Source organism: Sturnus vulgaris, unplaced genomic scaffold, assembly GCF_052056855.1.
Source record: "Sturnus vulgaris isolate bStuVul1 unplaced genomic scaffold, bStuVul1.hap1 Scaffold_141, whole genome shotgun sequence".
NCBI lineage: Eukaryota > Metazoa > Chordata > Aves > Passeriformes > Sturnidae > Sturnus > Sturnus vulgaris.
In genome coordinates this window covers 1532911-1556903 of record NW_028276063.1, presented here as the reverse complement: position 1 = coordinate 1556903, position 23993 = coordinate 1532911, and the positions used below count along the sequence as shown (strand labels likewise).

General features: G+C 52.7%; 1 protein-coding gene across 1 annotated transcript in view; it reads left to right on the top strand.

Moving 5' to 3' along the window:
• LOC148219416 (uncharacterized) overlaps positions 1 to 23993 on the top strand; it is a 106525-nt gene that overhangs the window by 51338 nt on the left and 31194 nt on the right. The gene's annotated exons all lie outside the window — the stretch shown is intronic.

Genomic DNA, 23993 nt, shown 5'->3' with positions numbered 1-23993 from the left:
CTGCAGGTAGTGCATGCCCACTATGTGACTGAGCAGATGTTTTCCATAACAAGATGTGTTGGTTTGAAAGTAAAACCAGTGCGAGACTCCAAGTCAGTAATACAAATTTAATAGGAGAAAAGAGAAAAAATAAAATACATGCAATAATATAAAAGAAACAACCACCAACACAGTCAGAAATACAACCTGACACCCTGTCAGTCAGGGTGTTGGTAGCAGTCCGTATAAATGGTGGCTGCAGTCCTCCTGGTTGACAGAGGTGGTTCAGTTGAAGCAGTGCTCCTGTAGAAGGTGCAGTTTTCCTCCGAAGATCCAGCGATGATGTGGAAAAGTTCCGACTTTCCTCTGGGATCCAGTAGAAAGGTCTGCCCTCGGGTCCCAAACCCCAGTTTTTTATCTAGGTAGGAAAGGCTTGGCTCCTGCCCCTGGCTGGGGCATCTCCCAATGGGATGATGTAATCTTATCAGTCACACAATAGGACTTAATGGCCCATTAACAGAATATATCTTCTGGAGGAAGGATGGGTTGTGAAAAGGTAACGATGATCATCCCCCGATCTTATCAGATGGCACATCAGCAGAGGATATCTCCCACAGAGATAAGGATCACCACCCCTCCCACATTTTAACAGATGGTGATAGAATACACATTTTTGCATTGTACCCCAGGACATAATCCACCCCTTATTCTATTACCATCTACATCATACCCAAACCAATACCCTCCTGCAGATATATATATAATACAGAATGAATCCTTACATACAGGTCGCACTAAAATTTAGGTCTCCTTGCAGTACACGACGGGTTTCCCCATCTTTCTGCATTTCCCACCAAGTGCAACGAAGTCCTTGAAGAAACCAATCCAACGGATTGGTTTACCTTTGCCTGTGGTGTGATTAATCCAAACAGTCTTTCCTAAAATACCTTTCATGTGTACCACAGGGACTTTGACCCCATCCACTGTGTGCAGGGGTTCAGAGTGTGCAGGACCGGTTCGAATGATGGACCCTTGGATGTTAACCATCCACGTGGCTTTGGTCAAGTTCATTTCCCAGTTTCTGAAGGTTCCCCCACCAAGTGCTTTCAAAGTAGTCTTAAGGAGTCCATTACACCCTTCAACTTTCCCGGCAGCTGGCGCATGGTAAGGGATATGATATATCCATTCAATGCCATGTTCTCTGGCCCAGGTGTTGATAAGGCCGTTCTTGAAATGGGTTCCGTTGTCTGACTCAATTCTCTCAGGGGTACCATGCCTCCAAAGGACTTGTTTTTTAGGCTCAGGATGGTGTTCCGGGCAGTGGCATGAGGCACAGGGTAGGTCTCTAACCATCCTGTAGTTGCTTCCACCATGGTCAGTACGTAGCATTTGCCCTGGCGGGTTTGGGGAAGGGTGATGTAGTCAATTTGCCAGGCTTCCCCATACCTGTACTTCGACCATCGTCCACCGTACCACAGAGGCTTCACCCGTTTGGCCTGTTTGATCGCGGCACAGGTCTCGCAGTCGTGGATGACCTGGGAGATGCTGTCCATGGTAAGGTCCACCCCTCGGTCACGGGCCCATCGGTACGTCGCATCTCTCCCCTGATGCCCAGAGGCATCATGGGCCCAACGAGCTAGGAATGATTCTCCCTTGTGCTGCCAGTCTAGATCCACCTGTGATACTTTCACTTTGGCAGCTCGGTCCACCTGCTCGTTGTTGTGATATTCTTCATTAGCCCGGCTTTTGGGTACATGTGCATCCACGTGTCGAACCTTTATGGTCAATTTCTCTACTCGGGCAGCAATGTCCTGCCAAATCTCAGCTGCCCAGATGGGTTTCCCTCTGCACTGCCAGTTGGCCTTTTTCCAGCTATCCAGCCAACCCCACAGAGCATTAGCTACCATCCATGAGTCAGTGTAGAGATAGAGCCTTGGCCACTTCTCTTGTTCAGCAATATCCAAAGCCAACTGGGCGGCTTTTAGCTCTGCGACCTGACTTGATCCACCTTGTCCTTTGGTAGCTTGTGCAACTTGTCGTGTGGGGCTCCATACTGCAGCTTTCCATTTCCTGTTAGTGCCTACTATTCGGCAGGAGCCATCAGTGAAGAGGGCATATCGTCTTTCAGTCTCCGGTAGCTCATATGGTGCGGCTTCGTCAGCACGTGCCACTTGCTCCTCTTCTTCTTCAGAAGACAATCCAAAAGTCTCACCTTCAGGCCAGTTTGTAATTATTTCCAGAATCCCAGGACGATTTGGATTCCCAATACGGGCACGCTGAGTGATGAGAGCAATCCACTTGCTCCATGTGGTGTCAGTGGCATGATGGGTGGAAGGCACCTTTCCCTTGAACATCCAGCCCAGCACTGGTATTTGGGGTGCCAGGAGGAGTTGTGTTTCTGTGCCAATCACCTCTGAGGCAGCTTGAACTCCTTCATAGGCAGCCAAGATCTCCTTCTCTGTGGGAGTGTAGTTGGCTTCAGATCCTTTGTAGCTTCTGCTCCAGAATCCCAGTGGTCGATCCCGAGTCTCACCAGGCACCTTCTGCCACAGGCTCCAGGACAGACCATGGTTCCCGGCTGCAGAGTAGAGCACGTTCTTCACATCTGGTCCCGTCCTGACTGGGCCAAGGGCTACTGCATGAGCAATCTCCTGCTTGATCTGGGCGAAGGCTTGCTGCTGCTCAGGGCCCCAGTGGAAATCGTTCTTCTTGCGGGTAACCAGGTAGAGAGGACTCACAATCTGACTGTACTCAGGAATGTGCATTCTCCAAAAGCCTATGGCACCTAGGAAGGCTTGTGTTTCCTTCTTGTTGGTAGGTGGAGACATAGCGGTGATCTTATTAATTACCTCTGTTGGGATCTGACGACGTCCATCTTGCCACTTGACTCCTAGAAACTGAATTTCCTGAGCCGGTCCCTTAACTTTACTTCACTTAATGCCAAAACCAGCTTTCAGCAGAATCTGGATAATCTTCTCTCCTTTCTCGAAGACTTCTCCTGCTGTGCTGCCCCATACAATGATGTCATCAATATACTGTAGATGTTCGGGGGCCTCACCCTTTTCCAGTGCAGCCTGGATCAGCCCATGACAGATGGTGGGACTGTGCTTCCACCCCTGGGGCAGTCGATTCCAGGTGTACTGCACGCCCCTCCAGGTGAAAGCAAACTGAGGCCTGCATTCTGCTGCCAGAGGAATGGAGAAAAATGCATTGGCAATATCGATAGTGGCATACCACTTTGCTGCCTTGGACTCCAGCTCGTACTGCAGTTCCAGCATGTCCGGCACAGCAGCGCTCAGCGGTGGAGTCACCTCATTCAATGCAGGATAGTCCACAGTCAATCTCCATTCTCCTTCAGATTTAGGCACAGGCCAGATGGGGCTGTTGAAGGGTGAGTGGGTTTTGCTGACCATCCCTTGGCTCTCCAGTTTACGGATCATTTCATGGATGGGAATCACTGAGTCTCTGTCAGTACGGTATTGTCGACGGTGTACTGTTGTTCTGGCGATTGGTACCTGTTGCTCTTCAACTCTCAGTAGTCCCACAGCAGAGGGGTCATCTGCAAGACCAGGCAAGGTGTTCAGTTTTCTAATGTCGTCTGTCTCTACAGCAGCTGTCCCGAAAGCCCAGCGATATCCTTTTGAGTCTTTGAAGTATCCATTTCTAAGATAGTCTATGCCAAGGATGCATGGGGCCTCTGGGCCAGTCACGATGGGGTGTTTCTGCCACCTGTTCCCAGTTAAACTCACTTCGGCCTCCACTACAGTCAGCTGCTGGGATCCTCCTGTTCCCCCAGAAATAGAGATGGATTCTTCTCCTACATACTTTGATGGCATCAGAGTACACTGGGCACCGGTGTCAACCAAAGCCTTATGTTTTTGTGGGTCAGATGTGCCAGGCCATCAGATCCACAGTCCAATAGATCTGATTATCCCTCTCCTCTACCTGGCTAGAGGCAGGGCTCCTCTATTCCTGATCTTGGTACATGTTGGTCTCTCCCTGTAAATAGATTCTTGAGATTCCTTCAAGAGGATCAGTCATATCATCATTCTGATACTGTCTGAAGTTCTATACATGAGAGACTGGAGCAGCATTAACTGTAGATGAACTTCTTGGGGTAGGTGTCCCTCTTTTCAGCTCACGTACCCGGGCTGCTAAGGAGGAGGTGGGTTTTCCATCCCACTTCCTCATGTCTTCTCCATGCTCCTGAAGGAAAAACCAGAGGTTACCTCGTGGAGTGTGTCCTCTCTCCCTGCCTGAGGAACGCCAGCTCCTAATGGCAGAAACTCTTGTTGGTTCTGGTGAGATCTGGTAGTTGTTTTCCTTAAGTTCTTTTTTTTGGTTTCTGATGGTCCTCTTCAATCAAGCTTCAGACTTGCTCCACCAGCCTTGTTTCCACAGATGAGACATCGGTACGAAATGGGGCTGTGACAGTGTCCTCATAAATTCTTAGTTTATTGGCCAAGACGCCTACCATGTCCTCACCTTCCCTCCACTGCAGCATTGCCAGGTAACGGGAATACATCTCTGGTCCAAGCTGTGCGAATCTCAACCACATTTGTGACGTGCACCGGACACAGTCTGGGCTCTTAGGAAATCTCTCATCTTCTGAGAAAATTATCTCCAGCATGGCCAATTCCCTCAGGCATCGGATACCTTGTTCTATTGTGCTCCATTTTCCTTGGTGCACCTGAAGATCTTCTTTACAAAGGTACCTGTCCTTCACACTTGTCAGCAGTCGCCGCCAGAGGCTGAGAGTTTCTTGGGTTCTCCCAATCCCCTGGTCAATGACCACATCCCGGGACAGAGATCCCAGTTGCCTGGCCTCACTTCCATCCAGAATGGTGTCATTGGCTGCAGCGTCCCAGATGCGGAGCAGCCAGGTCAAGATGGACTCATTTGTCTGGCGGGTGAATTCCCTCCGCAGGTCACGCAGCTCACCCAGGGATAGAGAGCGAGTGATGATTTCTGGCTCTGTCTCTTCCGCTGGGTGCGAAGGTCCTGCCACGTCCTCGTCAGTCACTATGTGAACTGATTTGCTCTTTGATTTCTTCTTCTGAACGGGGGCAACTGCTACTGGTCTAGGCTGTTCTGGCTCAGTGATGGTTTGTGTGGAGATGCTGATGGTGCTTCTGTCTTTTTTCTCCTCTGTGGCAGTCTGCATAGACACGGACACTGTTGCTTTTTGTTTGGTTCTTCTCCTTTTTGTGACATTCTGTGCAGACGTGGACGAAGTTGATTTGTTTCTTTTTTCCTCTTCCTCAAGAATACGCTGCAGTACACCATGTAATGTTTTGTTTCTAAGCATGTTGGAGGCTGTGCAGAGGAGACAAAGCAGAACTAACAACAATATTATGCTGTCCTTAGCATCCAGCGGGAACTCAACATTTTCAAAAACTACTGTATCAGGCCAGAAAGATTGGAAAAAATCATCCCTTACCCCTCCCCCCAAGGGCTGGGTGTGATTGTTAAAACCCCGGATGTAGCAACCTAGACTAGGACAAGCAAACAAAGTCAAGTATATATTCCGAATTATGTTCATTGCCTCAGAGGTTATCATGCAGTAGACATAATAGGCTAATAAAGCAATTTTTATACCATATCCTGGTCTACACAGCAGCATTACAGCTGGCAGATAGTTCCCCATGTGTGGAAAAATATAGAGAGCAAGATATAAAACCCATGTAAGCATGTTGAGAATCATGGAGAAAACAAAATTGTAACACTGACTTTTCTCAGTACCCTTCATGCCCCATGTTGGGCGCCAATAAATGTGTTGGTTTGAAAGTAAAACCAGTGTGAGACTCCAAGTCAGTAATATAATTTAATAGGAAAAAAAGAGAAAAAATAAAATATATGCAATAATATAAAAGAAACAACCACCGACACAGTCAGAAATACAACCTGACACCCTGTCAGTCAGGGTGTTGGTAGCAGTCCGTATAAATGGTGGCTGCAGTCCTCCTGGATGACAGATGTGGTTCAGTTGAAGCAGTGCTCCTGTAGAAGGTGCAGTTTTCCTACGAAGATCCAGCGATGATGTGGAAATGATCCGACTTTCCTCTGGGATCCAGTAGAAAGGTCTGCCCTCGGGTCCCAAACCCCAGTTTTTTATCTAGGTAGGAAAGGCTTGGCTCCTGCCCCTGGCTGGGGCATCTCCCAATGGGATGATGTAATTTTATCAGTCAAACAATAGGACTTAATGGCCCATTAACAGAATATATCTTCTGGAGGAAGGATGGGTTGTGAAAAGATAACGATGATCATCCCCCTGATCTTATCAGATGGCACATCAGCAGAGGATATCTCCCACAGAGATAAGGATCACCACCCCTCCTACATCTCAACAGATGGTGATAGAATACACATTTTTGCATTGTACCCCAGGACACCCTCCCACAACATCTTCTTACCTTATCTGTCTCTTGCACGACTGCATGTCCCTTACCTCCTCACAGCACAGCCAGCAGACTCCATCCCAAACTGCAGCAGACTCTGGGTCAGCCAGCTAACCCACTCATTTAGAACACCCCAACTCCTTGGGCAGGCACAGATGTTTCCACTCCTCAGTCATCAGTACAGCTGTAATTCATTGGGAGAGATTGCCTTCTGTACTATCCTTTCAATCTGTCTTCCCACTCTGGAGCTCTGTGCTTTCCTATGGAAAAGAACTGTCATTCTCCTCCAGGTGCCCATGGGCAAAATTTGGATTCCTGCTCCAAATTTCCTTAGATGCAAGGATTGCTCCCCGGTGAAATCTGCCAGGATAGACACATCTGGCTGCCTTGGCCACCCAGGGGCCACCTCTCATCTGCCTTTGAAACACTGGGACCATGTGGTTTTCTTTCCTATGGGAAAAAAAGCACCTTTCATGTCCAGGCGCCCATAGCCAAAATTGGGAATCCACATCCAGAATTCTCTATATCCAAGGACAGCTCCCAGACAAAAGCTGCCATCGTTGTCAAGTCTGGCTGGCCTTGGCTTCCTAAAGGCTGCCTTTCATTTGCCTTTGAAACACTGGGGCTCTGTGCTTTCCTTCCTAATGAGAACAACTCTTCTTCCAATCCTGGCATCCACAACCAAAATTGAGATTCCACCTTTAAAAATCCCTATGTCCAAGGATAGATCCCAGATGAAAGGTACCAGGAGAGACAAGTCAGGCTGGCTTGGCCTAAGGGTGGCCACCTCTCATCTTCTTGCAAAACACTTGGGCTTCTCACTTTCCTTTGCTATGGTGAAACCATCCACCTTGACCACGCAGCCGTGACTGAAATTGGGATTCCACCTCCAAAACTCTGTACATCCAAGGATTTCTCCCAAGTGAAAGCTGCCAGGACAGACAGGTCTGGCTGCCCTTTGTCTCTTGGGGACTGCCTCATACCTGCTTTTGGAACACTGGGGTTCAGTGCTTTCCTTCCAATGGCAAAAACCATCCCTCTTATCAATGCAGAAATAGCCAAAATTAGGATTCCATCTCTGAAATTCCCTATATCCAAGGATTGCTTTCAGACAAAAGCTGCCAGAACAGAGAGGTCTGCCTGGACTGGGTCTGTGATGGTCGCCATTCATCTGTCCCTTAAACACTGGTGGTCCATGATTTCCTTCCTATGGAAAAGAGCCATCCTTTTCCTCCAGATGTCCATGTCAATACTGAAATTGGTATTGTACCTCTAAAATTCTGCATATCCAGGTATTACTCCCAGACAAATCTGCAAATACCATCAGGTCTGGCTGTCCTTGGCCTCTGGTGACTGCCCCACATCTGCCTCTGCAACACTGGGGCTCAGTTGTTTCCTTCCTGTGGAGACCATTGTGACACCTTGGGGACCCCGTGGATCCAAGGGGCCATGGTGACACTGTGGGGCCTCATGGCACCAAGGACATCACTGTGACCCTGCTGGGCTGCATGGTCCAAAGGGGCCAGTGTGAAGCAGCAGGGCTTTGTGGAACCAAGAGGCCATTGTTGCATTCCAGGGCCTGGTGCAGCCCAAGGGCCCTTGTGATCCTGCAGGGCTCTGTGGATCCATGGAGATCATTGTGGCATTGCAAGGCCCCATGGAAGCAGGGAGACCATGGTGACACTGTGGGGCCCATGGAACCAAAGGGCCATTGTGACCCTGCAGGGCCTCATGGAAGCCAGGGGCCATTGTGACACCTCAGGAGCAAGGAGAACATTGTGACATTATAGGGCCTTGTGGAACCAAGGGGACATGGAATGGGTCTGGATGGTTTGGCCTCCTGGGGGCTACAAGGCAGATCTGGCTGACCCTGGCATGTTGAGGGCTGCCTCTCATCAGCCTCTGGAGCACTGGGGCTCTGTGCTTTCCTTCCTAGGGAAATAAACCATCCCTCTTTCCTGCTGCCCAAGGCTGAAATTGCTACTCCACCTAAAAAGTTCTCTATCTGCAAGAGTTCTCCAAGCAAAATCTGCCAGGACAGACAGCTCTGGCTGGCCTTGGCCTCCTGCAGGCAGTCTCTCATCTACCACCAAACATGGGGCTCTGCATTTTCCTTCCTGTGGAAAAGAACTGCCCTTCTCACCAAGGTGTCAATGGCCAAAACTGGGATTCTACAGCTAAAATTCCATCTATCCGAGGACTGCACCCAGAAAAAAGTAGCCAGGACAGACAGGTCCTGCCTTGTTGTCTGGTGATTTTCTTCGACTATGAGCAGAATGTTCTCTTTTGCCAAGACCTTGGAGAGGGCCCAGAGATCTCCCCAGGTGGGGTTTGGAAGCTGCAAGCATATGAACACTGTGTAGGGGCAAAGGAGCTCTGTGCTCAGTAGAGTGGAGACTGAGGAGAGCAAAGGAGAGCCCTGGGAGGGGCTGAAGGTCAGTTTCAGAGATGGTGGATCCTTTTGATATAGCAGAAAACAGCCTGAGAATTAATTAATTAATGCCAAGACAAAATTGATGAGGGACAGACTGGACACAAGGAGAAAGGAATTTCTCTCCCAGGGAAGGGCTGTGGTGCAACACGTTCCCCAGAAGGAGTCTGGGCCAGCCCAAGGCTTTGTGTGTCCAGGCAGAGGCAGGCAGGAGGCAGAGCTGTCAGCAAAGGAAGGGGCCAGCGAGGTGGGGCAGCCGGGGGATGACGACAGCCTGCAGGGACAGAGGCGCAGGGCATGGACACCGTAGGACAGCCTGGGCTGCAGAGGGCACAGGGATGGGCAGCAGCTGAAAGGCCCTGACACAGCCAACTCCTGCAGCACTTGGGCCATGCACGCTGGCCCTGGGCCTGAGGCCAGCAGGGGACAAGTGAGCCTTGCTGTGCTGGGGCCTCATTGCCTCCTTGTCCCTGCTCAGCAGCCTGGCAGGGGCCGCCCCATGGTGCTGCCCTTGGCATTGCACATGCCCAGAGCCCAGTGGGCCGGGAAGAGCCCTGAGCAATGAGGGAGGGACAGGATCTGCCTTGCCAGGGGCTGGGGCTCAGCCCTTGGCCCTTTGCATTCCTGAAACACATCCAGGTTTGCTCAGCATCACAGACACCTTTCCCTTGTTTGTCCCCCCTGTCATCACTGCCTCCAGTGTTCTGCTCGAACTGTGTGATAAATGTGATTCGTGCTAAATAAATTGTAACTATATTTACAAAATTTTATTTAGATCAAAAGAAGACATTTTTTACAGAATGAGTGGGGAGATGGGTGAGACAGGTCAAAGGACATCTTCCAGATGTTGGGAGTTGTAGAAGGATGCTGGAAGGGAATAGTAGAACGACAAAGGTCTGATAAGTACCATCAAGAAATAGAGTTTCAACCTTGAAATGGGCCAAGATGAGACGATTCCAGGCATGGGATTTAATTAGAGTCTTATGGAAAACATCTGCTCAGTCACATAGTGAGCATGCACTACCTGCAGGTCACAGCTCGGTCATTGATGAAGACGACGAGCCTTCATCAGAAATAAAACCCTCAAAAGGATGAGAGACCCCCTAACCCATCAGTAGAGCATGCTCCGTACACACAGTGACGTAGACTTTAGGAATAGAAACTAGGAGGAGTTTTCCAGACACTTGTGTAGCATATAGTATATAAGGGGGATTGTTAGCCTGGATGCTTTGGTACGTGAGGAGGGGCGAGTCCCTCCCCGTATCCCCGGCTGGGGGGGCCCTCCCTGGTCGGTTTTGCTCATGCTTTATATGAACCTCAATTATACTAAATTACTTACTGCCAAATTTTACTTATCCTAAAATATATGGATTCAATACTCTGATTGTATTGACCTCCAATACTTTAATTGTATACATTTATAATTGTTACTATTAAAAATTTGCTGCTGCATTTAATCTTGCTGCTTGATAAATTGGAAAAATAAAATAACATTCATAACAATAGGGACCCCAAAATAATTTTAGGGCAACGTCTAAAATTACACTTGAGGACCCCAAAATTTCAAAACTTCCCAATAGGGACCTAAATAGTCCCATGTTTGGACCCAAAATGAAAACAAAATCCCGGTGGAGACCCCACAATTCTCACAATTCTCAATATGCACCGAAAAACTCCAAACAACTACAAACCTACAACTCCAACACTACAAAATTCCCTTTAATTACACCAACGTTTCCTTATGGGAGCCCAAAGTTCCCAAGAGACCGCCAAATTTTTATTAAGGGCGCCAAAATTCCCAAAAATCCTCAATAGGAGCCACAGAATTCCCTACAGGAACCCCAGTAATTCCCTGGACAGAGCACAAAATTCCCAAGAACTCCCTTTAAGAATCCTAAAATTCCCCTAGAGAGCCTGAAACCCACCTGGACCCTTTAGATCCACTCTAGACCTCCCAGACCCCTTTTAGGAACCTCCCAGAGTCCCCCAAATCCCCTAGAGACAAACACAAATCCCATATACAGATCCCCAGTTCCCTACAGCTCCCCTGTAGACCTCCCAGACCCCATTTAGGGAGCCCCAGAGCAGCCCAAATCCCCTATAAAGTCCCCCAGAATCCCCCCAGGGCTGTAAAACCTCCACCAGCAGTCTATAGATGTCGTATAGACCTATCAATCACCCATAAGGGACCCCCAGAGACCCCAAATCCTCTATTAGCAAGCCCAAATCCTCTATAGAAATCCTCATACCCCCCCTCAGTCCCCAATAGATCCCCTATGGATCCCCCCAGCCCCACCGTAGCTCTCGGACATGCTGAAGCCGGGCAGGCAGACAGGGAGCAAAGATGGCGGCGCCCGGAAGGCACCTCCGAGTGTTCTGAGCATGCGCGAGAGGAACGCGCCCTGAGATGGGCGGGGCTTGGAGGGGAAAGGGGCGTGGTGAACACATGAGCTCGGTCGGAAAGAAAGGGGCGGGGCTAAAGATGGACGGGGCTGTGACTAGAAAGGGCGGGGCCAAGGAAAGGGCGGGGACTGTGAGGGAAAAGGGGCGGGGCCAAGGAAAGGGCAGGAACTGTGAGGGAAAGGGGCGGGGCCAAGGAAAGGGCGGGAACTGTGATGGGAAGGATCCAGGCCAAAGGGCCACGCAGTCCCAAAAGGCTCTGGTTTGGCTTAAATCTCCAAGAAAAGATCAGAAATCCAGCCTAAATCTACCAGGTTTGGGCTAAAATCAGCCAAACGGGCCTCAACTCCACACAAAGGCGATCTAAAACCATACACATGAGCCTTGCAGAGTCCAAAAGTGGCCTAAAATCCAGCCTAAACCTGCCCAGTTTGGTATAAAATCACCCAAATAGGCCTAAAATCTTTGGGACCAAGACTGTCACAAGAAATGGCATCAGCACCAAGAATGAGACCAAAATCAGAATGGACACCGAGACCAAGAGTGAGAACAGATCCAACACCGGAACTGAGACCAGCACCACTCCAGAACTGGAACTAGGACTAGGACCAAGACCGAGACTGAGAGTGTGACCAGCACCAGAACTGGCACTGAGACCAAAACTGAGGCCCACCCTGACACAGGAACTGGCACTGGGAGGGCTCCAGGACTGCTCTGGGACCGGCACTGGCACTGTGAGAACTCTGGGACTGAGACAGAGTGGGACCAGAACAAGCACAGAGACTGACATCGGCACCAACACCGAGACTGGCACCTCTCTGGGACCGGGCCTGAGGCTGAGATTGGCACTGGGAGCACAACAGGATCAACACCAGCACCAGCACCAACACTGGGACCGAGACCACTCCACGAATTAGACCGAGACCACTCCACAAATTAGACCAAGACCAAGACTGAAACAAGAACCGGCACTGGCACTGAGACTGGCACCGCTGTAGGACTGAGAATGAGACCCAGACCAGCACCGGGACAGAGACCGACACCGGCAGCGCTCCGGGATCTCCGCGTTCACTCCGGGGAGTTTTGGCTGCGCCCCCGCACGGGACTGGGCAGGACCGGGAGGGACCCCTGGGTGGGGCGGGACAGCCTCGGTTCCCATCGTTCTGGTGCAGCCATCCCAGTCCATATGGTCCCAGTGCATGTGATCCCAGTCTGTACAATCCCAGTCCACGCGATCCCAGTCTGTACAATCCCAGCCCATGTGATCCCAGTCTGTACAACCCCAGCCCATGTGATCCCAGTCTGTACAATCCCAGTCCATGTGATCCGTTTGTACAATCCCAGTCTGTTTGGCCCTGATCCATCTGGTCCCAGTCTGTGCAGTCCCAGCCCATGAGATCCCAGTCTGTACAATCCCAGCCCATGTGATCCCAGTTTGTACAATCCCAGTCTGTTTGGCCCTGATCCAACTGGTCCCAGTCTGTGCAGTCCCAGTCTGGAGGATCCCAGTCCATGTCATCCCAGCCCCATGATCCCAGTCTGGATGCTCCTGCATGGCTCACACTGCCAGGGTCTGGAATTCCAGTTCCCAGCCACAAAAAGATGTTCCTGCCCTTGAAGGCAAAGCTCTTCAGAAGGGGCCAAAAGCAAAGTGCAGCAAGATCTTACAGGGACATTTCACTGCCAGCCTTCCTAACTTCACCCATGGCTGTTGGAGCTCCTGCACTGGGAATTAAATCAGGGGAGGGTCTTTGGTGGGAGCTGCCCTGGGTCAAGGGAGACCCTGAGACAGAAACAGAGCAGGCAGAGAGAGACGGGAGAGAAAGGAGGACACAAACACAATCAGGTGAGAAGGTGCCACTGAAAACAGAACTGCAACTGACTGGAAGGGAATGGGACAGAAATCAGGAATTGTGAAACTTTTATTTACTATCAAATCCATCCCTTGGCAGCCAGCCCCACACAATCTCAATCCCAGCATTCCCAATTTGGATCCCACTTCTCCCAATCTCCTTCCAACCCCTTCTCACCCTGCCGGCTGTGGAATCCAGTAAGGTTCCTGGGGGACTGATTTGTTTTGAGGATCCACTTTGCAGTTGGATTGAGCCATTTTGGATTAAAATTGAGGTACTTTCAAAGGGATTTGAGAGGTTTTTAGGTGACCTAAATCCTCTTGGCTTTTGGTGTGGAAAGAAATGGAGAAGAGAGAAAAACTAAGGCCAAAACAAAAGGATAACCAGCCAGGTGTCTTCCCCAGATGGATCCCAGGGAATGTGTGTCACCAGGAGTCAGCTCAACATGAGTTCTGCAGTGGGGGATGGAGTTGGAGCAGCACACAAGATTTTCTTGCACTAGGGGTATTTACAGGGATTGCATTAATGCTGCCTCTGTTGGTGTCTGTTCAAAGCTGAGCTCTGAGAGAAGTTCGTCCCACACTCAGGATACTCAAAGGGGCTCTCCCTGGTGTGGATCTTTCAGTGGCAGATCAGGTTGGAACGCTGCCTGAATCCCCAAAACTTTATGGCCTTTTTACCAGTATGGATTTTTTGGTGGCAGCTTAATTTGTCACACACAATGAAGATCTTCCCACTCTCCTCACACTCGTGGAGCCTCTCCCCAGTGTGGATGCGCCGGTGCCTGCTGAGGTGGGAGTTTCGCCTGAAGCCCTTCCCGCAATCAGAGCACTGGAAAGGCCTCTCCTCCCTGTGTGTCTGGAAGTGCCAGAGCAGATGGGAGCTGGTGGTAAGCCTCTTCCCACACTTGGAACACTCGTAGGGCCTCTCCCCAGTGTGGATCTTTTGGTGGCAGATTAGATGGGAACGCTGCCTGAAGCTCTTCCCACACTCCTCACACTTGTAGGGCCTCTCCCCAGTGTGGGTCCTCTGGTGGCGGATCAGGGTGGAGCTCTGGCTGAAGCTCTTCCCACACTCCTCACACTCGTGAGGCTTTTCCCCGGTGTGCAAGCGCTGGTGCGTGACAAGAGTGGCGTTGTGCCTGAATCCCTTCCCGCAGTTCGGACAGCGGAAGGGCCTCTCATCCGTGTGAAGGACAAGCAGAGGATGGGATTTGCCTCCGTGCCAGAGGGAAGGGGAAGGAGATCCCCCCAGCGCGTCCCCGCAGGACGGTGTCAGCAGCGGGGTTGTCCTGCAGCCGGGGGCCGTGCTGGGCTGGGAGATGGAGCAGGACAGAGGGGGAAAGGGGCACTGACTTCCTCTTCACCTGCCTGCGGCTCCTGGGACATCTTCATCTTCCTCGCAGCCTCCTCCTTCTCCATCGGGCCAAGGGTTGGGAATGGGAAATCCTGGTTTGGGGAAAAACAAGGGATGTGTGCGTTGTGTTGCGGGTTCCTCCTGCCCAACTCCATCTCTACAAGTCCCCGAGCATCTGGGGTCCATAAAACCTCCCAAACACCAACATTCAGCCCTGAAAATGCCTCCCAGGGGTTCCTGGGAATGGTCCCTCCCATTTGGTGTTTGGGGGTTCCCCCCAGTCCCAGCTGCTGGGGGTCACGCTTGTATTGGGGGTCCCCCATCTACTCGGTCCCCGCCCTCCCCAGGCTGCTGGGAGTCCCAGGAATCCAAAAAGCTCCCCCCTCTTCCACCTCCCCATTTAGGGATGCTGAGTGTTTAGGGGTCCCTTCTCCCCTTATTCTCTGCTTTGGGGTGCAGGGGGTCCAGGGAGTCCCCCCTGCCCCTCTCCAGGCTGTTGAGGGTGCCAAAATCCCGGCGCTCCCACCTCTCTGGGCTCCCCACTTTGGGGGCCTGGGGGACACAGGGCTCTGCTCCTCCAGACTCCCGGGGTTCCCTGATGTCCTGGTATTGCCCCTCTCCACTCTCCCCACTCTGGGGGTCCCCAGGTTCCCCCCTCTGGCTCTCCCTTGGGGTCCCGCAGCCCCTGGCTCTGGGCTGGAGGTGACGGTGCCCAACTAGGGCAGACACAACCCCCACTGCAGGGGAGACCCCTCATCCCCCTGCTCTCTACCAGGGCTCTGCTGCCACAGCCACCAGCACACCCCAAAAACACCTCCTGGGGACCCACCAGTGTCCCCTCAAGGGGCATTTTCTGCTCAGCTTTGCAGTTCTGCATTCTCCAAACATCCCTTCAAAATAAACCCAACCCAGGGACCCCCTGGGATATCTGGGCCGAGCTCCCCCTCCCTGGTCACCTGTGGGGGCGATGGTCCCATGGATGGGGGACCTATGAATTCAGGGAGCGCTCGACCTCCTTCCTCCTCCTCCTTTTCTTGATCCTCCTTTGTTTTTCCTCTTCCATCCCTCCTCCTCCTCCTCCCTAACTCTCCCTCCTTCCCCTGCTTCCATCCCTTCTCGCTCTCCTCCTTCATCCCTCCTCTTCCATCCCTCCTCCTCCTCCCCCAGGAGCACCGACACCCTCGGGGCCGTTCCCGAAGCCCTCGCAGCCCGCGGGAGGAGCGGGGATGGAGCCGGGACAGGTCGGGATGGGCAGCGCGGGGCTCTCGGCTGCTCCCACCCGCTGGGGCCGGGGGGAACCTTACTGGGGACACTGGGAGCCACTGGGAATGACTACGAGCATGCTGAGAGCAACTGGGATATACTGGGAGTGTCTGTGACCTTACTGGAGTGACTGGAACCACAATGGGAAAAACCAGGACCATGCTGGGAGAACTTGTAACACACTGAGGGATACTGGGGAGTCAGTGGGAGCTACTACTCTATACTGGGGGCAACTGAGCATGACTGGGATCATGCTAGGAGGGACTGGGATCATCTATCGAGTGACTGGGACTATGCTAGGGGCACCTAGGATCGCACTGGAACTGGGAGCAACTGGAACCATGCTGCGGGAGACTGGCATCTTACTGGATCATAATGGCAGACACTGGGACTGCACTGAGGGTGACTGGGAGAGGCTGTGAGCAACTGGGATCAGTCTGGAAGCAGCTGAGGACAACTGGGAGTGATTGGGAACGTGCTGGTGGCAACTGGGATACACTGGGAAAGACTGAAACCACAGTGAGGGGAAATGAGAGTAACTGGAACTAGCTGGAATCATACAGGGAGTGACTGGAATAGTACTGGGAATATCCGAGAATGACTGGGATCATACTGCAAGCAGACTGGGAGTGACAGGAAAAGTGCTGGCCACAACTGGAACCATATTGGGAGTAACTGAGAGCAACTGGGCCCACAATGGGAGTGACAGAGAGTCACTCTGGGCATGACTGGAATAATACTGGGAGGATCTGCGAGTGACTGTGGTCATACTGGAGATAACTGGAACCATATTGGGGGGGGACTGGGTACAGCAGATTGTACTGGGAGAGACTGGAACCATACTGGGAGTGACTGAGTGCAATTGGGCCCAGACTGGGAGTGACAGGGAGCATGGACAACTGAGAGAAACTGGGATCAGGCTGGATACAATTGTCAGTAACTGGGAAAGACTGGAATCCTTCTGAGCTAACTGGAACCTTACTGGGGCAACTGGGATATAATGAGAGTGTCTGTAACCGTACTGGGGGAACTGGAATCACACTGGGTACAGCTGGGACAAAGCTGGGGGCAGCTGGTGCCATACTGGGGAGACTGGAACCACACTGGGGGACACTGGCAGAAAGTGAGACATTGCTGAGAGAGACTGGGGCTATTCTAGAGATCATCCTGGTAAGAACTGGGAGCAACTGGAACTGTTCTGGCAGCAACTGGGATCATACTGGGATCACAGTGACAGCACCTGGGTACATGCTGGCTGAGACTGGGATCACTTCAAGGGTGACTGGAATCATACTGGGATGGACTGGCAGTGGCTGTGAACAACTGGAATCCTGCTGAAAGCAGCTGGGAAGAAGTGAGAGTGACTGGCACCATGCTGGGGGTGACTGGGATATACTGGGAGAGACAGGCAGGCACAGGGATTATACTGGAGGCTACTGGGGTCATGCTGGCATTGACAGGGAGCAACTGGGACCACAGTGGGGACCACTGGCATCAGACTGGGAGTAACTGGAATTAGACTGCAAGTGATGGGGATCATACTGGGATCATACTGGGAGTGTGTACAGTCATACTGGGATTAGAGTGGGTGTGACTGGACCCTGACTGGCGGTTACTGGGAGCTACTGGGCCCATGCTGGGAGCACACTGCACACACACTGGGAGCAACTGGGAATCAAACTGGGGGCAAGTGATCCATGCTGAGGGAACTGGGAGTGCCTGGGAAGGACTACAAGATTGTTCAGGGCAACTGGGATATACTGGGAGAGTCTGAAATATAGGGGTGGTGACTGGGACCTAAGTGGGAGCGACTGGGAATGTCCTGGGGGAAAAACTGGGACCGTGCTGGGGCAACTGGGGGAAGTGTGAGTGACTGGGACCCTGGTGGCAGAGACTGGCATCATAATGGACTCATACTGGGATTGTACTGGGAGTGACTGGGACTGTGCTAGGGGAAACTGGGAGAACTGGGAACACACTGGAGCAAAATGGGAGCAATTGGGACCGAACTGGGGGCAATTGCATCATAATAGGAAATGACTGGGAGTGACTGGGCTCATACTGGGACTTCCGAGGAAACTGGAACCACACGGGGGGAGCAACTGGGCTCACACTGGGAGCAACTGGGCTCATAGTGGGAGCGACTGGGCTCACACTGGGAGCAGCCACTCCCGGCTCCCGCACCCCCGAACCCCTTTCCCGGCCATGCCGCCCCTCCAGCCCCAGCACCCCCCGCCGGGGTCCCGGCAATCCCAGGGGTCCCCCCCTCTCGGGCTCCCCGCTTTGCCCTTCTGGGGCTCTCCTGTCTCTGGGCTCCCGCTCAGGGAAGCCGCGGCTCTCCCGGGGCTCCCCCAAACCGGTGTCCCCCCGCCGATCCCGCCGCTCCCGCGCGCTCCCCACCTGGCCCCGGCACAGCTCGCAGGGCCCGGCCCGGGAAGCCCAACCCCCACCGCGGGGGGACCCGCATCCCCCCGGGCCCCGCCGGGGCTCTGCCGGCACCCACCGGGACCCCCAAAAACACCTCCCGGGGACCCCCCGATGTCCCCCCGAGGGCCATCTGCGCCTCTACAGCCCTGCAAAATCCAAACATCCCCCCCCAGAAATAACACCAAACCCAGGGACAACCCCGGGATATTCGGGGCGAGCTCCCCCTCCCCGGGCACCTGCGGGATGGGGGGCGATGGTCCCGGGGGGCTGCGAGTTCAGGGAGCTCCGGGGTCGCGCGCTTGATTCGCTCCTTCTCTGCTCCTGCTGCCGCTCCGCCTCTTCCTCCCTCCCTCCTCCTCCTCTCCCGTTCCGAGACCCGAACTGGGAGGGGATGGGGCAAGGAAAGGGCGGGAACTGTGAGGGGAAAGGGGCGGGGTCAAGGAAAGGGCGGGAACTGTGAGGGGAAAGGGGCGGGGTCAAGGAAAGGGCGGGAACTGTGAGGGGAAGGGGCGGGGTCAAGGAAAGGGCGGGAACTGTGAGGGGAAAGGGGCGGGGCCAAGGAAAGGGCGGGAACTGTGAGGGGAAAGGGGCGGGGTCAAGGAAAGGGCGGGAACTGTGAGGGGAAAGGGGCGGGGCCAAGCAAAGGGCGGTCAATTCTGACAGACAGAGGCCACATGGAGCTCAAGGGCCACAGAAATATTGCCAGGCATTCTAGAAACAAGACACCACTGTGGCAGACAAAGGCCTCATGGGGTCTAGGAGATCTCTGTGTCACAAAGGAATCTCATGGAAGCCACAGGCAGTTGTGACATGGCATGGCCTCATGGAACCCTTTTGCCATTGGGACATTGCCAGCTCTTGTGGAATCCAGTGCCCATTGTGACACAGCACAGCCTCATGGAAACATGGGCACCATTGTGACACAATGGAATCTCATGGCAGCAAGTGTCAGTTGTCAACACAGCACAGCCTGATGGAACCCAGGGGCAAGGGGGACCCTGCCATGGCTCGTGGAAGCAAGGGGCCATTGAGACACAGCGAGGCCTCCTGGAACCCAGGAGAACATTGTGGGGCAATGAAATCTCACAGAAGCAAGGTCCAATTTTGACAGTGTGTCCTAACAATGATCTCCTGGCTTCCATGAGGCCCCGCTGTGTTTACAATGGACACTTGGCTCCCCAGGATCCCATGGTGTCACTGTGCTCTCCTGTGATTCACGAGGCTGTGCTGTGTCACAATGGACACTTGCTTCCTCCGAGGATGGAGATGTCCCAGAGGCACCGGGTTTCCATCAGGCCATGCTTTGGCACAATGGGGCCCTGGTTCCCTGAGAACCCATTGCAGACTTGGGCCTATTCAGGATGTAGATATGGGAAATTCTAAACCAGGTCCTGAATTTCTAAGTGAAGAATCCCTTTAAAACAAAATAATCCAGAAAGGATGGACATACTTCAAGAAAATTTCTTGAAGACAAAGGAGCAGACTGACCCTATGTGCCAAAAAGAAGCCAGCAAGGACAATAACTGGCCTGGTTGCACATGGAGCTTTTGCAGGAACTCAGGGGAAAAATGGGGCTACATCAACTTTGGACAGAGGGCCAGGAAACTGAGGAAGTGTTCAAGTATGTCGCTAGGTCATGCAGGAAGAAAATCAGAGAGGTGAAAGATTAATTAGGACCTAACCTGGCCACTTCTGTGAAGGACAAGAAAGATGCTTTTATAAATACATGAATGGCAAAAGCAGATACAAGGAAAACCTCAACTTCTACTTGGGAGGATATGGTTACCAGAGATGAGGAAAAGGCTGAGATACTCAAGCCCTTCTTTCCCTCAGTCTTCAACAAGAAGACAGCTTGTCCTTACAAGTGTAATCCTTTGGTGACAGATGGGGACAGGGAGCAGAAGAGACCCCCTGTAATCCTGGAGGAAGCAGCTGGGGACCTGCTGAGCCACTCAGATGCTCACAGGTGTCTGTGGGAGCAGATGGGACCCATCCCAGGGGGATGAGGGAGCTGCTGGATGAGCTCCCCAAGCTGCTCTCCATCATTTCTCATCAGTGCTGGCTCAGCAGGGAGGTGCCAGAGGACTGGAGGTGCCAATGTGAGCCCATCCCCAAGAAGGGCTGGAAGGAGGATGTGGGGAACTGCAGGCCTGTCAGCCTGACCTGGGTGCCTGGTGAGGTGATGGAACAGATCACCTTGAGTGCCATCACAGGGCACCTCCAGGCTGGCTGAGGGATCAGAGGCAGCCAGCGTGGATTTCAATATCTGCATTGATGATCTGGATGAGGGCATTGAGTGCAGCATCAGCAAATGTGCAGATGGCACCAAGCTGGGTGTGAGTGTGGATGTGCTGGAGGGCAGGAGGGCTCTGCAGAGGGGCCTGGACAGGCTGGATCCAGGGCCCAAATCCAGCAAGGTGAGGTTTAACAAGACCAAGTGCTGGGTCCTGCACTTCGACCACAACAAGCCCAGCAGTGCTCCAGGCTGGGGACAGAGTGGCTGGACAGCAGCCAGGCAGAAAGGGACCTGGGGGCACTGATGGACAGCAGGCTGGACATGAGCCAGCAGTGTGCCCAGGTGGCCAAGAAGGCCAGTGGCTCCTGGCCTGGATCTGGAATGGTGTGTCCAGCAGAACCAGGGCAGTGATTCTTCCTCTGTGCTCAGCCCTGGATGGGCAGCACCTCGAGTGCTGTGTCCAGTTCTGGGGACCCAATTTAGGAAGGACATGGAGGGGCTGGAGCGTGTCCAGAGAAGGGCAACAAGGGGTCTGGAAAACAGGTCCTGTGAGGAGTGGTTGAGGGAGCTGGGGTTGTTTATCCTGGAAAAGAGGAGGCTCAGAGAGACAAAGTGGTGTCAGGGCACAGGCTGGGCTTGATGATCTCCAAGGTCTTTTCCAACCTTGCTGATTCTGTGATTCTCTGAAACCACCCTTGGAGCAGATGCAGGATGAGCCCTGGGCCTCCTCTTCACAAGGTCCAGCAGCTCAGGTCCCTCAGCTTCTCCACCCCAGCCCCAAAGCCCATCCTGTCAGTCCTGCAGAGCCTCTCCAGCCCCTCCTCATTGCCCACAACAGGAAGCCCCACACCCAGACACAGCAGCCCAGATGTGCCCCCCTGGCCTGTGGTGCCTCTGGCAAGGGAGCAGCACCTGACACTGCAGGACCCTGGAGACAATTCCTGCAGCACTTGTAGGATGATCCTGCTCCCCAAGAGATGTTCCCATGGTGCCAGCTCAGGAACTGAAATGGGGAGTGGGGTCAGAGAGGAAAGGGCAAACAGAGATGGGCTGTATGCAGGGGAAGGGGATAGGGGTGGGAGAGGAAGAAATCTGGAGCAGGAAAGAATAAAGAAAGCAAAAGTGAATCAAAGGAAATGCTCAGGTGTGGTTACTGCGCTGCAAAGAGAGAGAAAAGACAGCAACACACACGGACCTCTTTTGGGGAAAAAAGGCCAACTTTATTGTACGGACATCCTGTATTTAAAGTGTGTTACGTGCAGTTAGGACAGGACAGTAGTTCATTGGACAATTGGGAAAAATATCCCTGGGACAGCATGTCCGGATGTCCCATGGGAAAGACACCAGGTGTTAATCTTTATTTATTAATTCCCTTCTGTTTTTCACCAAGTTATCACTCTGGGAGACTGCGTCCCTAACTGAAGCTGTAGTCAGCTTGTCAGCCTGGGAATGGACCTGAGAGACAGGAGAAATCCAGGCCTGAAAAGAATTGCCAAGCTGTAATTCTTTAGCTCTCTAAATGTGAGTGTCCACACTCAGGGCAGTTTGGGGGTGGCTGCCAGGCAGCCCTGGCTCTGAGCAACAACGTCTGCAGTGGGACAGGAAACTCACAGCTCATGGGAACAAACTTTCTGGCTGACTCCAGAGGCCACGACAAATCTGAGTGGTTTCCCTGCCATCCCCCAGCCCTTGCTGGCCCCAGGGGCTGATGGCATTTGTGCTCACTCAGCTCCATGTCCCCACAGCAGCCCCATGGGGGTGCAGACCCTGCTGTGTGCAATGCAAACAGGGGATCCTGAGCCAGTGCTGCCGTGTGTGTGCCTGCAAGGATGCGGCTCCTGTGTGAGCTGGGGGAGAGGCCAGGGCTGCAGAGGGGGGATGTTGTTGGCAGGTTGTCTTGGTTTAATTTTGACTTTCCCGGCCAACGCACCAAATTAATGTCTTGAGTTTGAGTTGCCAATTTGAATAAACTTATTTTTCTTGTTGTGAGACAGAACCAGGAGCAAAAGAGCAAGGCAGGCCTAAAACTTGAGAGAGTATAAAAGAAAATTTATTAACTACACAAACAAAAAGAGAGGAAAAAAAAAATTCAGAATAAGATTTTTTAGATCACTCCTTCCCTCCCTCTCCCAATCTTCATAACAAAACAAACATATAACAAATACTTCGGTCAGTGCCCAATTTAGTCTCTCTCAGTTCACATCTGGAGAGAGAAGCCTCTTTTTATTGAAGTTGTAGGGATTTTTCCCACAAGAAGGAAAAAGACAGTTCTCTTGTGGTTTTATCTTTCATGATTTGCATCCGCCCGGGAACCTGCAACCGTGACGCTCCTCCCAACTCTACAGCCGTCCCAAAGCTGTAGATGTGGGCCATGTTTGTCTCATGGGGTATTACTTTTAAGAATGAAATGTTCGACAGCAAAGATTCTCTCTGTCTCCTTTCTCTCTGCTCAGGCTTTATCTTCAGAAAACCAAAAGCCCCTTCTTTTCTCAGGGCAGAAATTCTCAACACAGGTGCTCTTTGGTCAAATCATCTATTAAATGGAACATTTCCATCCCCCCATGTCTCTTTCCATGGTTTATAGGAATATTCAGTACATCAGTTCATCCCTACAATTTCACAAAAAGATTTTCAGACATTTCAGCATCTTCTCATTCTCCTTCCATCTCAAAAACTTAGCTCTTACATAACTGACTTCAGAAATCTTTTTATTCCCTTTCATATTCAAAGGAAAGGCTGGAGGCTTTGCAAATCTTATCTGAACACTAAAGAGTTAAAGCTTAACACAACTACAAAAGTTGGGCCAGGCTCAGGCCGTGCTGGGGGGGCAGCTGAGGTGTCAATCAGCCTTTCTGGGGCTGGGCTGCAGCCCCACACTGCTCATGGCCACCCGGGCAGGCCCGGCCCATCCGGCAGCAGCAAGAGTCGGCCTCCCCCCCACGCCAGAGCCACAGGCCTGTGGAGGAGGAAGCTGTGAAGGTCTTATCACAAAACATTTTCTCCCCCCGGCCACCGGGTCCCCCTCGTTGGCAAACGGGGCCCAAGCGGCCTCCCGAGCCTCCCCCCCGCATGGGGGAAGGGGGAAGCTCGGGTTGGTGTTACCTGCTCAGCCACCGGAAAGACAAAGAGACTCAGTTCTGGATTACCTCCTTCAAAATGTGTGTTCCCGGAGCGAACTAACTTTCTCTAATTGGCTGTTGCAGGTATCCCAACCCCCAGAGAGGAAACTCCCTTAGGAAGAATCTCCCCTGAGTCTCCTCTTCCTAAGTCAACCCACCACACAGGTGCATGAGGACGCTCTGGGACACTGCTCTGGGGTGTCCAGTGCACTGGGGATGGATCAGCCCCTGCTCTGCTGCTCCTTGCCAGGGTCTCCCCCTTGCAGGGAGCTTGCAGAGCACCAGCCATGCTGTTTGCCCCCAGCCTGCCCACGGCCAGCCTGGGGCTGCTCCCGGGGCTTTTCTCTGCTCAGCATTGGGCTGGCCAAGTGTTGTGGAGAGAGCCTGGCCAAGGAGCCTGGAGCCCCCAGGCCCTGCCCTGAGACGCCAGCTCTGCCCCAGCAGTGCCCATGGCCTGTCCCTGCTGCAGCCCTGGCACTGCCACCCCCAGGGCTGTGCCCAGCCCCCAGAGCACTCAGGCCCTGCAGCAAC